This window comes from Phyllostomus hastatus, unplaced genomic scaffold (assembly GCF_019186645.2).
Source record: "Phyllostomus hastatus isolate PE091 unplaced genomic scaffold, TTU_PhHast_1.1 phas_scaffold_46, whole genome shotgun sequence".
Classification (NCBI taxonomy): domain Eukaryota; kingdom Metazoa; phylum Chordata; class Mammalia; order Chiroptera; family Phyllostomidae; genus Phyllostomus; species Phyllostomus hastatus.
Window position 1 is genome coordinate 23,719,926 of NW_025334032.1, and position 18,242 is coordinate 23,738,167.

The window sequence follows — 18,242 nt, forward strand, 5'->3', positions numbered from 1 at the left end:
GGAGCTTCTGCACCAGCAGGGCTGAGACCTCCAAGGTGAGAGAGCCCAACCCACCCTGTAATCCTCCGCAGGTACGTTCAGTCAACAGGGGTCAGAGCAGACAAGAGGCTTTCGGAAAGAAGATAAATTGTAAAGCCCAAAAGATTGACCAGGCCAGAGGAGAGAAGAACAGAGTAACCCAAGACTTGAATAAAGGTCAGTTACAGTCCCACTGCACCAAGCGCAGGCTCCTCAGAAGGGGAAGGAAGGGACCCCATCCCTCCTACCTCTCAGCCACCCTATCTGCCCACCCTGCCCAATTCCCAGGCTCAATGATGGGCTTATATTGGGCAGGGCTAGGATTCTTCTCTTCCCATAGGCTGTCAAACCATAATATTTGCTCTGCTTCCTTCCCTTCCAAAGCCAAACAGATTAGATTGCCGGAGTCCTCCCCAGCTCACTAAGACAGATGGAAAACTGAAAGGCAACCAAACCTGCTCACAGTGGGGCAACAGAGCAGCCCAAAGTCCCAGCACCCACATCCTCTTTTCCATGCTCTAGGATTACATCAGTCAGAATGAATAGTGTCTAGTAGGTTCAGGGAACCAAAAGATATTTACTGCACCATGGCCCACAGCAAGAGCTAATATGAGGGAGGCATTCCAGCCTCTTAACAGGGGCCTCACTCACCTGTTTACCCACCCCATGAAGAAGCCAGGAAATCAATGAAGTGCCAGCTGGATGTGCACAATGAAGACCGAGCAACTGCTGCTTGGGTCCTCCTAGTGTTCCAGCACTTCAGCAACACCATGCAAGCCGGCAGGGGCTGTTGGGGAGGACCTGGCTAACAGGGTTGATGCATCTCCCTTCCCACTTTTGCAAAATCCGTAAGTAGACACAAACCAAAACCTACGTGTCTTCAGGATTTATTTTAACCTTGGTAAAATCTGTGCTAAATACGGTTCAGCTCACTCTGATAACAAGGGATTTGCAGGCCCTACTTCCTTATACAGAAGAGAGAAGAAAGCACCAACAAAGGAAAAGAAGGTTTTACAAACTCTCCACCAAAGGGCAGGTGGTTTCCAAGTCAATGCCTAGGTGATTACCCATCTCTGAAGCAAGCGAGGCTCCCATCATCAGTAGCTAGAGCTCCACGAGAAGCGCCACACTTTGCAAAAAGTGGGGCTTACAAATAGGGCAGAAAATCACTTAAGTGTAAAGGCAACACCCAGAGTGAACCCTCATGAGCCAGCTGGATGGACTGAATTTCTACAGGCTGGAGGCACTGCCACACTGCTCTTTGCCCTTCCATTGGACAGATGCAAACAATTCACATGCTTGCAATCTCTCATTCATTCATTCAACAAACATTTACTCACCACTTAGTAGATGTCATACATTGGGCTGGCCACAGAGTCTAGACTACAAGCTAGACTTTCACTATGACAAAATTCACCTGCCTTCAAGTGGCACACAATGGAGGCGGCTAATACCTGAAACGATCATAACGCTTTTAAAAAGCCTCCTCTGGTTTCTCAAAGCATGCTGGGTCTCTATTTAAGCAAATAGCTTTGTGTTCTAGGAAGCTGTTTAGCTTCCTAGACTGGAAGCTCCCTAAAGACAGAGGCTGCATTTTATTTATCACTGTCCTTCTTGTCCTTATTATCCAATATATGTCAATTGAATATAAATAAGATCGGAAACAAACATTTCTATTCTTTCAAGATCTTTGGCTTTACTATTTCTGAAGGCTTTGCCACTGGACAAAGAAAAATAATAAAGCTTCAGAAAAGAGGAAAAGGGGGACTGACTTAGATATGTTAAAAACAACACTGAGTACAATTTTGGGACTTCAGCCCAAGTACAAGTGGGCCGAGGTGCCTCCAAGAGCCACAGCTGGTATCCTGGCAGAAGTTTCCCCCGCCCCTCTGCTCTGCTCTGTGTACTCTCCTCTGAAAAGCCCCATTTGGAGTCCTAAAGAAAGAAAGAAAGGAGGAGGGACGGGAGGAATTAGAAGGGGAAGACACAGCTTGAACCCACACTCGTCAAGAAGGAAGGAAACCTTAAGCTGAAAGGCTGGGGGGCAGGGCTGGCCTGGGGGAGGAGATATGTAAGACTTAAAGTGGAGGACATGCCTGGACACTTTTCCTTCCTACAAGGCCTCTTTTTTCCCTTTCCTCTTTTTTTTTTTTTAATCTGGTGAAATAACAGTCTTCAGAATTGGAGAGCTGGAGCAGAAAAGGGAAGCAAGTAAAGTGAGAAAGAAGTTGGTGAGAGAGACAGACAGACAGCTCGCCTCGAGGTGCTTTCCCAACCTGGCACCGAATATGCATTTTAGGACAGTTTTCCTTCAAGTAAGGCCCATAGCCTGGAGTCCCAGAAGCCCAAGGGCCCGGGCTGGACCCAGAGAAAAGAAAGGGATCTCCCTACGAAAGCATACCAGGCCTGCTCTGTAATAACGTAATAGGGAAAGAGAGAGAGGCGTCTCCACGGCCCAATGCATGCCCCAGGGACTTGCCTGGACGGTCTCTGTTCTCCTGCCCAACCCGCAGCTCGGGCAGTTGTTGCGGGGCTGCTGCCCCAGCGCCAGAACCCGCAAAGAAGTTTCGCCGCTGCAAACGTGAGAAAATGCAGCTCAGCAGAACACCCGCCCCAACCCTCCCCGCGGCCCCACCCCCACGGCCCGACCCCTGACGGTGGCGACCTTGGCCACCCCGGACGCTCCAGAGGGTTGGAGGAGGGGCTGCCCACCAGGCTTTCCCAGGGCTAGGAGAGGAGGCCAGGGGCTGCTGCGACCGCCCCCTTGGCCCTGGGCCACCAGGGCAGGCGCGCCCCCAGCCCCCCAGTCCGCGCCTGCCCCCGCGCACCGCTCCGCGCCTCTCCACTCCTGGACTCGCGAGGGCACCCAACTTACCCCGCCGCGCAGGGGCCGGGGCTCGGGCAGGGTGCGTGTGTCACATCGGGGTAGGACGCGCCCCTCCGGCCCGCGGGGCCGGCGCTCTCGGGGGATTTCTTTATCTCGCTGCCAAACTCTCGGTGCCTCTCGCTCCTCTCGCTCCTCTCCCCCCACCCCGCCCCCTCCTTTTCTCTTGTCTCTCGGCTCTTTTTTCCGGGTTAATTACGTTTCGCCTTAAAGCAAAACCCAGCCCCGGATGTGAGTACAATGCTCCGCCGAGCCCGCTGGGGGAGGAGAGGGGTGCCGGGGCGCCGCGGGGTGGGAGGGGGCACGGCCGGGCGCGGCGGGTTGCGCGGAGGGGGCGGGGCGGGCGCCCGGAAGGCGGCCCCGACCCCCTGGCCGGCGCCTGCCGCGGCGCAGGTGGGACCCGGGCCGCGGAGGGAGGCCCTGCCCCGGACGCCCGCCCCGGCAGCAGGTGTCCGGGGTGGGGAAGGGGCCCGAGGCCGAGGGCATCCTCGAAGGAGGGAGGCGAGTCGGAGCACGGGCTTCCCCTGATCCCTACTCCCTCTTCCCAAAGCCCCACCCAGCGACTTCGGGCGGGCCTCCCTCGCATCCTGAGCCCTTGCCTTCCTGGGACTGCAGGCTTAGGGTTAGGGTCGGAAGAAGCAGAGCAGACTCTCCCTTGGAATTGCCCCCAGAGCCCCGTGGGGGCCAGACGTCCTAACGCGGGATCTAGGGACGTTTTCAGAGTGTGGCGCAAAGACGCCCTTCCTGCCCTCGGAGCGGGAGGGTGCCCTGGGAAAATGGGAAACAGAAGAGCGTGCACGAAGTAAATATTGCCAAGGGGAACCTAAGAGAACTACTGAGAGCCGGCCCAGCGCCCGCGTTATCTCGTGCAACATCCACTGCAGCCCTGTGCGTATCCGTCCCGTCCACGATGAGGAAACCGAGACTGGGGACTGGAGTCATGTGCCCTGGGTCCCACAGCTAATCAATGGCAGGTCGGTCGGGTTCTGACGCGGGCCTCCCACGGGAGGCGATAGACATGCAAACGTGCATCCAGTCGGGCTGTCAACATCCGACGCAGAAGTGAATTGGATGCAGCCTGGAAGGGAAGGTCGGGAGACGCGGTTTCCAGGGATCCGGCTGCAAATGCAGTGAATAAGGTCCGAGTGCGACCGGACTTGGAGGGAGAGCGCGGAGGGCAAAAGAAGGTCCCTGGGGCTCTAGGACAGGGACTGGATATGCGAGAGGGGCGGAAAGGCTGCCCCGCATTCCGGTAGCGCAGGGCGAAGGCAGACAGTTGAAAAGTCTCCGGGACCTGAGGCAGCAACGTCTGGGGACAGGGAGCCCGCGCCGGCAGCACACACCCCGAAAGCACCGGTGGTGAAACCACACACGTTTCCTCTTCCATTTTGATTGCCAAAGCAAAAATGAGCCCTGGCTCTCTCAGGTGTGAAAAGGGCTGTTTGCTCTAGAACATTTTGCTTTGAAGGAGGAAGGAAAGGGGGACACAAGAAAGAGAGAAAAAAAACATTTCCTTTGAAATAAATACATCAACGTCAATTTTTTTTTCTGTTCATGAAGGTTTTTGCCACTCATAAATTTCAGGCAGCACAGCATGCTGAAGAGCGTGTTCTCTAGAACCAGGTGGCCTGGGTTTGAATCCCAGCTCTGCCACTTTGATCCCTGGGTGAGTGACTTGTCTTTGGGTGCCTCGGTTTCTGCATCTGAGTTCTCAAGGAGAGGAAGTGAGTTAACATTTGTAGTGCTTAGATTGCTGTCAAAAATGAAGTGGATGCTATGGAAATGGTTTTTTGAATTTAAAAATTAGATTATGGTTTTCAGGGTGAAAAGGAACCAAATTCCACCCAGCTCCACGCAAATCTGAAGGGAACTGGTGGTTTCCAGTGCAAGCAGTGAGGTGAAATCTCAGATTTCATGGTATGGTTCACATTAAAACCCATAAAATTCTACTCCCCGCGGAGCTGGCCTGAGTCACTCCATCACAGAGCCACAAATATTTCCTGGGCACTACTGTCTTGGACGCCTAGGAGGCCGAGAGGAGCCAGCGGCCTGGGTCTCGCTGAGAGGGTATGACTGTTCCCAGGAGGTCTCCGCAGCCTTGTGTTCCTCCTGGAAGTGCCCAGGAAATAGATGGCACAGAGAGTGGTTACTGTCAGCCTTTAGAGGAGAAAGATGTCTCTGTGTGGCGCCGAGTTGGGTTCTCAAGGAGATGGGCTTTGAAACAGCTGAAGAAGATGGGTTCAGTTTGACTCCGGTGTTGGGGAGCAAGAACATGTTAGGCTGCGGGGAGGGTCCTCAGCGCACGTGGAGCAATGCTCACACTTCACGGGGAGCCCCATTTTCTTTCACCTGAGACCCTGGCTAGGACCTGGCCCCAGCTAGCCTACCCCTGGATTTCCCGGTGCTTCTTCCTCCGAGGACCACCCCTCCCCACCTCTTCCTGCAGTGGGCACCACGGAGGGCCTGTGAATTGCTTCTGTGCCCTCCTGCAGAGCGTTTCCATCTCATGACTGACACACTTTGAAAGTATTTCCATTGCCTGATTTTATGCATTTTTTTTTCAGTACAATAAACAGCCCTGATGCCTGAAAATGTGACTCTGCCTGTGGGGAAAGGAATGTCCTAAAAAGGGCCTTTCACATAAGCTATTTAAGTCCCCTCATTGTATCAACGCAAGAGGAGGTTCAAGTGTCCTCAAGGTTTTGCAGCTAGTTATTGGCAAAGCTGGTTCTAGAAGCCAGCATTGACTACCCTCAGAATCTTCCAGTATTGGTATAGAAACTTTTCCGTGAAGATGAGACTTCTGGCCCAGAACCTAAGAATCTAACCAGAAAGCCTTTTACTGTACTCTAGCCATTCATGCACTTTTATTACTTCACATTAATGGCCCGGTAACTCATCTAATAACCTTCAATGGTAAGCCAGGGTTCCCTTCAGGGAACTGCATTGTTCTCTGTCCTCAGAGAGACCCATTATATAAGGTACCAGGCTGCCAGTTCTGTTGGGGAAAGTGTGGGACTGAAGACACCAAGGTCATTGGTCGATCCTGGTTCAGGCTAATTAACTTTACACAAAGATAAATTTCTCCAAGGCCACATACTGCACCTCTGATGCTAGCTGGTCATTTTATTGAAACCAGTCACTACTGGTTTCAATAGCAAAGCAGCATCCATTTCCAGAAAGATTACTCAAACTACTATTGTTCTATTCAGTCCTATTTATTCAACAACCTATTATCTGAACTTGTTACCATGTTTTCTCCCATATATCTTGCATTTATTTATTTGCCAAATACTTACTAAATGCTAATTTCTTTACGCATATTATTCATCTAACTCTTACAACACTGGGAGCAAGTTATTCCTATTGCCCCATTTTATAGATGAGGCAACTGAGACACAGAGACCAAACCTAGATCCAGACCTATGCATCCTGGTGCCAGAGTCTACTCTCTTAGCCGCTGAGTTTGTGAATGATACAGAAAGATATAAATCAAAACTCTTTCCCCTCCACATTTTTTATGATCATTATCATTTACAATATCCATTCCACTTCACCTAGCAATTTCACGTCCAAAGCTATGTGCTACAGAAAATCACCTGGCGATATATGCAGTACATATGGAGTACATATGGAGTATATGTGTATATATGGAGTGTGTGTATGTATGTATATGGGCTATATACACAGGTATTCCCAGGAGCATTGTTTATAGTGGTGAGTTGAAACTCATGATCATTAAGGGATTTAACAGGTAAATATTGGTACACTCATACAATCTTATACTATGCTTTTAAAAAATTATTGTGGGGAAGGGGAGTGGGTGGCGGTGGAAGAGGGTGGTATAGGGGGAATAAATGGTATAGGAAAAAATATAATAAAGGTGCAAAATCAAATAATATTTTTAAATCATGTGATTTAATTACAAACAGTAAATATATATAATATTTTAAGTGGAAAAAGGGTACAAAGCTGTCTATAGTATAAACCCATTTCTGTACATAAAAACTATACATGCTTACTCCACAAAAGAAGTCTAGAAGGCTACACTCCAACCTGCTAATCACAGTTTTCTCAGGGCAAAGAAAGAGGGGCTGTAACCGTGGATCTCACTTTTTAAGAGATGTATTTCTGTAATGTTGCATTTGGGGCAATAAGTATGCATACATTTGGTTATGAGAAAAAGGATTTAAGTAATGATTTAAATTTGTAATAAAAAATGGAAGAGCTCTATGAGAAAGCGCAGTGCAGCCCTCACTCAAGGAGCACGTCCTTTACCAGGGAGGGACGACAGCACATGCAGAAACAACCGCCACAAAAGCCAGGAACTGAGCCGTCCAGAGAGGGGAGAAGAGATAAAGTTCTGTGGGAAATCACAAGCAGCTGGGGTGGACGGGTGCAGGAGAAGATGTATGGAGGACACTTGAGAAGAGCGTTGAAGGGAAAGGTAGGACGTGGAAGGTTGGGGGAGGGGCAGTGCGGTGAGAACGGGTGAGCTCCAGATACAGAGATTGTCTAAGGCAAAGCGGAGAGGCGGGGACGCACGGGATCCATTCAGGGAGGTGTGAATGGTCCAATGCAGCTGGAGCCCGGAAGGACAGATGAAGGATTTTCATAGGGAACAAAACGGGGAAGAAAGGTAGATGGAGGGTCTTGACTGCTAAGCTGGTGAGTGGTGCGTGTTACTTTAGGCATCAAGAGCCACTGAAGCTTTTGAGCAAGGAAGTGACCCAATCAGAAGTGAATAAGCAATTTAGTGATTGCATAGTACCTGGACTCTAGCACCAAGCCGCCAGGACTGGACGCCTGACTGTCACTAATGAGCTGTCTAGCCGTGGTCCTGTACCTTCACTTCTTTCTCTGGTTTCTATAACATGGGGAAGGTGGTGATAGTGGACAACCTATCTCACACTATTGTTGCTGAGAGTGAGTAAATGGTTTGGGGCACATAGTAAATACTGAGAATTCTGTTAAATTTTTAAGTCAGTATACTTTTGGATGAATATCTGCATTTCATTTTGAAACTTTTATTACGGAGCGCTAACATGTGATAAATTATTAACTATTCGTTCTTTCACAGGCTTGTCCATTATTAATCTCATTTTACAAAGGGGACAATTTACATTTTTGGGAGAGATGCAGTCTCAGAACGACATAACCAGTTACGAATTGCCTCCATGAGTCCTGAATCCTGTTTCAGCATTCTCCATTCAGCACTCAGGGCTGCCTCTGAGCACAAATTCTCAGAGCCTTAAGAATGGGAAGAATGAGGCGTGGAAGAAACTCTGCCGATTTCTGTTAATAGGATAAGGGAAACAGCAGTAATAAAGTAAAATCAGAAAAGATAAAAATGGGGTGGAACATCTGGAAATGTGTATATAAAACACACACACACACACACACACACACACACACGCTGAAATATGTCCCTCATTTCCAAAATCATATGTTAAAGACCTGACTCAGAGTGAGACAGCATTTGAAGAAAGGGCTGTTAGAAGGTAATTAAGGTTAAATGAGGTGGTAAGAGTGTGCATTGGTAGCCTTATAAGGAGAAGAAAAGGTCTCTCCCTGTCTCCACAGACACCAAGGGAAGGCCACGTGAACACACCGCAAGGAAGTGGCCATCTGCAAGCCCAGAAGAGCCCTCTACCCAGAACCCAACCCTGCTGGCCACCAGATCTGGGACTCCCAGCCTCCAGAACTGTGAAAAAACAAATCTCTGTTAAGCCACACGCTCTGCAGTATTTTTATACACATACACACATGCATATATACATATATTATATACACATGCCAAAATTATTTCCTAGTAACAAAGTTTAGAAGACATTGCTAAGTCTGACACTAATATAAACCTCAAAACTGAGCGTGCATCCTGTCCCTAGAAATAGCAGTCTGCCTGCGGAAGGCTCCGCTCCTATATCGATTCCTGCGGAGGGCATTGCTTTTCCGTCATTTTGAGTAAGTGCAGTGCCCTGCGAGGACGCCTGCACCCCAGCCAGGCCCTGTGACTGCGTGGGAAGAACTGGGCCTGTGGAAGCAGAGAGAGAGAAGGTTCTGAATCCATGACCGTGTTTTAGCAGTGTATTTAACTTTACTTTTTGCTTAGGCTAGTTACGTAATTCATTTCCTCAGCACTGAGCCTCCATGCGGGCTCTTATTAGTAAATACTGATGGATGAATATAGTCCAGGTTGATCGCTAGAACAAACACCACCCAGTTTTCCACGGCATTCCTATGGTGGGCTGAATTTTACATCAGTATTTCTCAATACCTCTTTCCATTATTTGATTAACAGGAAAAACGTGTACCCTGTGCAGAGGTCAAAAGGTACAAATAGTGAGAACGACCAAATACTTCTTCCACTCACGTCCACCGGACTGTTTTCTTCCCCAGAGGTGATCCACTGGTGCGTATTTAATGATAAAAAAAAATATTCAGTTTGCAAGGAGATAACTTAAAATGTAATTATCTGAGTGCTAGATTTATTTCTGAATTTTCCAAGTATTTGCCAATAAGCAGGTATTATTTTATGATCAGAGGGAAAAAATGTTAGTTCTACAAGTAAGTAGTTTTTAATTTTAAAGTACCTCAGAGATCTCAGGGCTGCCGTGTGATTTAAAAAAAAAAAAAAGAAGAACTACCATAGAACTAACTTGATCCTCAACTTAAAAAACAATTGTCAGTCTGTGAACACATGTTTCAAAAAATTTTAGCCAGTTTTGAACCCTTCACATGAAAACTCCTGCCACTGGAAAAGATCTACAAAACCTGATTCACAGCTTGAACCCTGAGACCTGGTGAAACTCAGTACGAGTCACTGGAGACAGGAAATTTGCTCAGGAATCTTCTTTCAGATTCCATCAAAATTGTATGGTGACTCCACATGTCTATCAAACTATACTGAAATTAAGTGTAGCGCAAGGCTGGAGAATTAAGCCCACTCCAGATTACCTCCTTCATTGAGTAATTGCACAATAACAAGCTAACTTTATCTTTACACCTAATACTTAATGATACTGTGAATGTTCTAAATTGGATAAGTAGCCAAATGCACCCTCCAGTGTCTGAGGGCAGAAGATGTCACAGTCCTGGCCTGCTGAAAAGACATACGCAGCAACACGACCTTGACCTAGAGGTTGCCCCTCTGGCAACTTCAATCTCTGGGAGAGAACTCTGAATTCAGAAGGTGAGAGGGGAAGGACCTCCGAGTAGCCAAAGTCCCTGCATTAAGAAGAGCCTTTCTTAGGCTTGTTTATGGGTTCTGATTGACTGTCTAATTTCCAAAGGTCCGCTTATGTGGTTTCCTCTCAGCAGATTAGAAACAGCATCAGAATGGAGAAGCTATTGGAGATGGAGGGAGGGAGGGGGTAGAGGAGGGAATGACTTTCTTCAGTTTATTCCCATGTCTCTAAATGGGTTAGCTGACGACATCAAAGGAAAGGAAAGGAAAGTGGACAGCATTCCCAGAGGTTGTATGTGCTCAAGAAGACCTTCATCATTCCCAGGATGACGCTGGGGTAGGAAAACGTGCTCGAAGTGATTGGGGCCTTCATTTTAGGTGGAAGTGTCCATGTGGCTTTGCTGGTAGGAGTGGTGACCTTTGAGGAGGTGGTCACCCCTGAGGTGCTAAGAGGAGACTTTGGATTCGCTCACACTCTTACATTTTTAAAATATGATGTATGCATGATGTATGCTTTAAATTTTTAAAAATTATTTTAAAACAACTTTACAAATAAAGTCTGTGAAAAGAAAATTGTGTAAGTTAAAAATATTAAAGACCTGAGCCCTGGCTGGCGTAGCTCAGTGGATTGAGCACGGGCTGCGAACCAAAGTGTCGCAGGTTCGATTCCCTGTCAGGGTACATGCCTGGGTTGCAGGCCATGGCCCCCAGCAACCACACATTGATGTTTCTCTCTCTCTCTTTCTCCCTCCCTTCCTTCTCTAAAAATAAATAAATAAAATCTTTTTAAAAATCCCTTTAAAAATAAAAAAAATAAAAAATATTAAAGGCCTGAAATCATTAAACTCCTCGAAGAAAACATAGTGGGTAAGCTCCTTGGCATTGGCTTGGCAACGATATTTTTGGATTTGACACTGACAGCAAAGGCAACAAAAGCAAAAATAAATACGTGGGACCACAGCAAACTAAAAAGCTTCTGCACAGAAAAGGAAACGGCCGGCACAGTGAAAAGGTAACCTACAGAATGGGAGTAAATACTTGCAAATCTTGCATTTGATAAGCAGTTAATCCCCAAAATGTACATGGCATTCATATAACTCAATAACGAAAACCATTCTGATTAAAAAATGGGCAGAGGAACTGAATAGACACTTTTCCAAAGAAGACATACGAATGGCCAACAGGAAAATGAAACAATGCTCAACTTCGTAACCATCAAGGAAATACAGACCAAAACCACAGTGAGATATCACCTCATGCTTGTTACGAAGGCTATTATCGAAAAGATGAGAGGCAAGTGTTGGCACAGATGTTGAGAACAGGGAATGTAAATGGATGATGCAACTGCTATGGAAAACAGTGTGGGGGTCCTCAGAAGATTAAAAACAGAACTGCCACGTGACCCAGCAACCCCACTTCTGGGTGTAGTCGAAGGAAACCAAGCACGGTCTCCAAGAGAATATCTGCACCCCCGTGCTCGCTGCAGGGTCACTCACAGTAGCCGAGGCCTGGGAACAACCTAGATGCCCACTGATGAATGGGTAGATCAGAAAACATATCTATCCATGTAACATGATAGATAGTATTAAATATATAATATTATTCAGCCATGAAAAGGAATATAATCCTACCATTTGTGACAACATGGATAGCACTTGAGAGCATTATGCTGAGTGAAGTAAGTCAGACAGGGAAAGACAAATACCGTATGATCTCACTTCTATGTGGAATCTTAAAAAACTCAACCCATAGCAACAGAGGACAGATTAGTGGTTACCAGGGACAGGAGATGGGGGTGGGTAAATGAGTGAAGGGATGAGTGAAGGGGGTCAAAAGATACAAATATAATATAAATAAGTTCTGGGAATGTAATGTATAGTATAGTGACCACAGTTACAATACTATTTTGTGTATTTGAAAGTCGCCAAGAGAGTACATATTAAAAGTTCCCACTACAGAACAAATATGTGTAACTATGTCAGGTGATGGATGTTAACTAAACTTATGGTTGTGATCATTTTGCGATACATACATATATCAAATCACTGTGTTATTACCCCTTAAACTAACACAATGTTATGTCAGTTATATAACAATAAAAATCGAAAAATTCAAAAGATAACCCCAAAAATATTGCACCACAATGAGACAGCACTACGTACCTATCAGAATGGCTAGAATAAAAAACAGAAACAATGTCATACGCAGGGGGGGATGAAAAGAAATGGACCGCAGGTCCTTGCCGGTGGGAGTGTAAGGGCGTACAGCCTCTCTGGAAAACGGCTTGGCAGTGTCTTCAAAAAACTAAACATGCAGCTGTCATGAGACCCAACAATTACACATCCGAGCATTTATCCCAGAGAAATAAAGACTTAAATTCACACAAACACCTGTGCATTAATGTTTGTAGCAGTTTTATTGATAACAGCCAACACTGGCTGAAACCCAGAAGTCCTTCAGTGGGTGAACAGTTAAACAAACTGTGGTAGACCCAAACCACGGAATGCTACTCAGCAATGAAAAGGAGCCAACTATCCATACACAGAACAGCCAGAATGAATCTTTAGAGAGTTATGCTAAATTTTAAAAAGACAGCCCCAAAAGGTTACATACTGTCTGATTGGTTCCATTTATATAACATTCTTTTTTTAAAGATATTATTTATTTATTTACTTTTAGAAAGAGGGGAAAGGAGGGAGAAAGGGAGAGAAACATCAATGAGAAATACATTGATTGGCTGCCTCTCACACACCTGTAGCTGGGGACCTGGCTCGCAACCCAGGTGTGTGCCCTGACTAGGAATTGAACCAGTGATCTTTTGGTTTGCAGGCTGGCACTCAATCCACTGAGCCTTACCAGCCAGGTTTATATAATGTTCTTGAAATGACAAACTTATAGAAATTGAGAACAGGTGAGTGATAGCCAAGGGTTAAGAAGGGCATGGGATAAGGGGGACGTGAGTGTAGCTATACAATGGCAACACAGGGATCCTCTTGCTGACGGAAATGTTCTGTGTCTTGGCTGCAAAAGCCTCAGTATCCTGGTTGTGATATTGTACTAGGCTTATAAGATGCCACCATTGGGGGAAATTGGGTAAAGAGTACATAGAATCTCTCTGAATTATTTCTTACAACTACACATGAATCTACAACTATCTCAAAATAAAAGTTTTAATTAAAGAAAGGCAAATTTTAAAGCTAAAAAAGATTGACAGAGCTTTGTGCTTAAATAGATAGTATCTAGTTTTAAAAAGCCCTTGTGGTGAGACATAACCCTCTTGACCCTAGATTAACTAAAGCATTACCGCTCACAAACTCCACACACCGGTTAAGCAGTTTCACACACTGTGGCTGCACTTGAATTGTGGTGAACTACCCTTCAGTTTTTAGTTCTGATATGAAGAGCAGCCAGCACTTTATTTCTCTCCAGCCTCACCTGCTCCCCTCCCCATTGCATAGCTCCCCCCATGGCTATTTCCTTTGCCATTTGGGCACATGGTTGCTTCTACCCATCTTTCTGACTTCCTCGAAAAGAAAATTTTTAATGCTTGGAGGAACTCCACCAGCATCTCAGCTGGTATGCAAGAAAGTCGGTTTCCTAGGACAGGGTGTACATCAGGGTTGGTTGGATCATTTCAATTAGTCACCATAAAACTCTGCTGTGGCTCCCCTGTATTCAGAAGGCGGCAAGCAAACATTGCAGTAGGAGTCCGTTAGAATGCGGCTCGTAATTATATGTTACTGGGCACACCATGAGTCAAATCACGGCCACTGAAATGTAACTGCATATTCTTGAAATAGTTCAGCTGTGAGGTCTAGGGGCTGACTTATTTCTGGTTTCTCCAATTTAAGCCCTGGTATCATGACCCTGTAGCTACCACCCAGCTTAGAGTAGATGAGCAGCATGGTGAGGGACAAAGGACTCTGGAAAAGCAAACCTCTGAAACTGTAGGTAGGGCGATGCCTGCAATTTAACTGTTCTAAGTTGCAAAAGCTCTAGAAATATAAGTACTATGTTATGAGCAGGAATGTCGGTAAGAGGATGATATAAAACAGTGGTCTTCAGATTTTCCTTCACTACCTCCCCTACAAAATGCTGGAAACAAGGTAACCCTTTGCACATTTCTAAGTTGGCATTTATAACTTTTAATCCTAAGTGTGAGTGGTTGCAAAGGATGCATTCTGCAGGTTGGTCACAAGTGGAGTTTTGAAATAAAACTGTTACATCAGTCTTTCTCAATGTATCCAACAGAATCTAACTACCATAGTCATGTGACACCATCATGCCTCTTTCTTTCTTTTTTAATTTTTTTTAAAGAGATGCAATTTTTTTAAGATTTGTTTATTTATTGATTTTTAGAGAGGGAAGGGAGGGAGAAAGAGAGAGAGAGAGAGAAACATCAATGTGTGGTTGCTGGGGGCCATGGCCTGCAACCCAGGCATGTACCCTGACTGGGAATCCAACCTGCGACACTTGGTTCACAGCCCGAGCTCAATCCACTGAGCTATGCCAGCCAGGCATACGCCTCTTTCAAACTGAACAAGCAATTACTTGACAGTCAGAATGTTAAATCCTCCCCTTTTCCCTGATCGCGGTATGTACATTCCACGTCTCCTCAAGAATTGTATCCAAATGTCACGTATTTTTATGACATCATTTATTATTTCATCATCTTTTATTGATTACCCTATCATATATTCTGAAACAAAATGCATATGTAAATTGATTTTACAATGTAAAAAAATATCTTGGGACTATAAGCCTTCCAGTGTTAAAACAGTCTTTGAATCAATACAATTATTAGTAACAAAATAAATATATATGTTATTGATCATTAAACATAAACCAGTAAAATATTAGACATTATTCTCTTAATGAGATGAATGAGGATGGATTTTTAAATATAATATATATATATTTACCCATATATGTATTTACCCATCTACCCATAGATATGTTCAACTGTCTATCAATTAATATTCCTTTTTGCAAGAATGAGCGTGTTACCTCTGAATGCCATCCCTATTTCTCATGAGGAAGGAGCCTTGCTCGCATGAACAAGCAAGTAGGCGGGGCTGAGGGGTTTTGTTCTGACAGTGACCAGGGCTGATGAGAAGGAGGGAAAACCGGGACAGGTTTCTGGGCCCGTGGCTTCAGAGAGGGGTCTGGAACGACTTAACGGCCCATGAACACAACCCCCTACTTGAAGACTTCCAGCCAGCCCGCCTTTGCCAGGAAACTGGACATTGGTTTTTCAGCAGGGCTGAATCTGTCAATGCCGTTCAATTCTTTGCACTCCTGAGTCCCAGGTCAGATGTCACTTAGAGATCTTCCTTCAAAACTTGTTCCGGGGGAGGCTGTGCGCCCGAGGGGCAGGGGGCGCATGGGGACCTGGTCCTTTCCGCTCGGCTCTGCTGTGAGCCTGAAACTGGCCTAAAACGTAAAGCCTGTTTTTAAAAACTCATTGTACTGATCCATCAGTGGTCATCTCAGTCAAATTTTTCTCCAAGTTTTATGAAACACCTTAAATTTGAAACTACCTAACTTGTGAAAAGGATATGTATCTTTTAAAAGGCCTTTTGCTTTCTCCACACAAACACAAATACGTCTGATTGCCTCTGGTTGGCCCTGGATGCTTTTACAGCCTTGGGCAACGCCTTTCTTTCCTTTTCCAGAAGCGAGAAAGGACCGTGTGAAGGGCAGGTGGGAGCAGACAAGACCTGGTGTGGGCCCGGCTCTCCCTCCGACTCCACCCCCTGTGGGTATCTATCGCCCAGACATCCCTGGAGTGCAGTGATTTAAAAACTGCCTCCAATGCACAGAATCGTGATGTCAGTTTTTTTAAAAAATGTATTTGCTGCTTATCTGAAGCTCAACTTTGATGGGGTGCCCAGTATCAAATCACTCTTTTGAAGAGACAAGAGAGAACGAGATGGAAAAACGAGGCCCGGAAAGACTAAAGTCCCGCAACAGGGAGCAGAGCCTTTTATTTCCCCCTCTACCTAATTCTCAGGTGGAAGTACTGCTTCCTCACCTCATCCCACGCCACCCGTCCTTACCTCTTCCCCGACATTTTCCCATTCCCCTTCCCCAAAAAGCAAAAGCACGAGCAGAAACAACAACCAAAATATGGGCGGACAACATTCATGAAAGAGGGGCAGCTTGCGAGGAAACGGGTCGCGAGGGAGGCGCGGAGAGGGTGTGTGGCGACAGGGTGGGTGGCGACCAGCTCAGCCCCTCGCCTCGCAAGCAGAGGCTCGTGGAAGGACAGGAGCTGCCACCACTTCTTTCAGGTCAGAAGCCAAATTTACATACAGTGTGTGAATACTCCCTTGTACAGTCCGGCCCGTGGACGCAGAACGAAAACGTTATGCCCATCCAGCCACAGTCCTCACACCACTTGGTGCTCCCTGAGTGGTTCCTTAGGAAAGGCACGGATGGAGGCCTTTCGTTTTTCCTTCCCCCTTCAGTTCCTGCCCTCTCTCACTCCCCTCTCATCTCCCAAGCACCAAAAATAATTTGAATTTCAAGCCTTTTTTTGGCCTTCCTGTGGGTGTGGGAGGGCCTCCTTTGGGAATTGTTCTGGATCTAGTCGGCTCCATCTGTAATTTGGCAAAATCTCTGCCTGTACCCCGCCCCCATCTCCTTTTCTTAATACACGGGGAGTTCGGGTTCCCACCCCCCAAAAAACCTTCTCTGCCTGATCTCCGGATGACAGAAGTGAAAGGGGCCCCCTGGGGAGCCCCTGGGGGCCTGCAGCCCCCACTTACCCCGCCCGGCTGTGGAAGAACAGAGCTCTCTGCTTCAAAGGACAAGGTGACTTGAGAAGGAGGAAGCAAGGTCTGTGCTCTTCAGTTCAGGAGACCCAAGGCGAGTTCCTGTTTCAGAGACAGAGCTTTAAAAACTGATTCAGGGAGGGGGGGGTGTGGGGGTGTGTTTCCTTTTCCCCAGTTCACCCACAGGGTCCCCTTGATCTCTCTGGGTGGGGGGGGCACTGATCCACCTTAATGAAAAACCCCTCTAGATTTAGCCCCCTGCTCCCCACCCCAGTTCTTCTGCCTTCATCACCATGTCTTAGCTCCTGACTCAATACTCTGGTAAATTTTTGTTATTGACAAGAAAAAGGAAAAGCAAATAAAAACAAGAAAGAGAAAGGACCACACATCTAAGAGTTTCCTGTGGTTTGAGACCGTTTTAGTTCAAGGTTCTCATGGCTTGTTTCCCCTCGTCCTTCCTTCCCACGCGGAAGGCAGCGCTCCAGCCCACGGCGGACACCTAAGGAGCGGGGCAGGAGGGCGAGTGGGGGCGCCCGGGGAAGAAGAGCAGCCAGTTTCAGGCAGGACCTGCTGTGCCAGCCAGAGCCTGTGCCTTCAGCGCTGCAGACTGTGGACCCCTGAGCCAGAAAGGCGGGTGCCTGGCTGCAGAGGCACCAAGGAGGGATCTGGCCTCTCAGTTTGAACAGTGCTTGTATACGCCTCCATTTGGGGCAGTTTCCTTATGTTAAAATGGGTTTAATAATGCTAACACAATGTTACTGTAAGGAATAAGTAAAATCGAAGTGCCTCGTATAGTGCCTGGCATATAGTAGACATTAAGTTAATGTTTATTGAGCCTGATGTATGCTTATCACATTACGTTGTGTTTGTTCACCTGTTTGTCTGCTGGACTCTGAACATCTTGCTCCCTTTTATTTCCTCCTTACCTACCATACCTCAGTGCCTGGAATGCAGTGAACTCTCAATACATGTATTTTAATTAATTTGTGAATTAATTAATACCTGGCCCCACCCTCAACCTGGTCGCATTTCCCTTGCTGGTCAAGAGTGCAGTCTTTGCCCTCTCTAAATATGTGTTCTGGGTCAAGGTTCTGGAACCATCCATCGGGGACCATCAACTACTTCAAGGAATCCTCCAACATAAAAGAAAGGTCAAGACACACAAATGGGGGGAACTTGGGAAAAACAGACAATCCAGGAAAAGAGAAAATTACTATCATACTGAGGTAAGAGAAGATACTGTGTTCATTTTTAAAATAATGATCATTAAGACAAACAAACCAAAACAACACAGCCAGGATGCTTTGTAAAGGAAGAGAAAGCATTAAAAAAAGGGGAAAGAACTCGTGGAGAGTACAAATCTGTTGGAGACAAATTT

The 18,242-nt window shown here is 46.4% G+C and overlaps 1 protein-coding gene across 3 annotated transcripts in view; it reads right to left on the reverse strand.

Moving 5' to 3' along the window:
* The window catches only part of PLEKHA2 (pleckstrin homology domain containing A2), a 70,921-nt gene extending 53,972 nt beyond the window's left edge, over positions 1-16,949 (reverse strand). The window contains exon 1 of one of the 3 annotated variants that reach the window (XM_045821305.1): positions 16,859-16,949. The gene's annotated coding sequence lies outside the window, so the exon portion shown is untranslated. Of the gene's footprint in view, positions 1-2,497; positions 2,632-2,893; positions 3,133-16,858 lie in introns of those variants that run through there. The other 2 variants (XM_045821303.1, XM_045821304.1) reach the window with 2 other exon arrangements.
* Between the last annotated feature and the right edge of the window lie 1,293 nt (positions 16,950-18,242).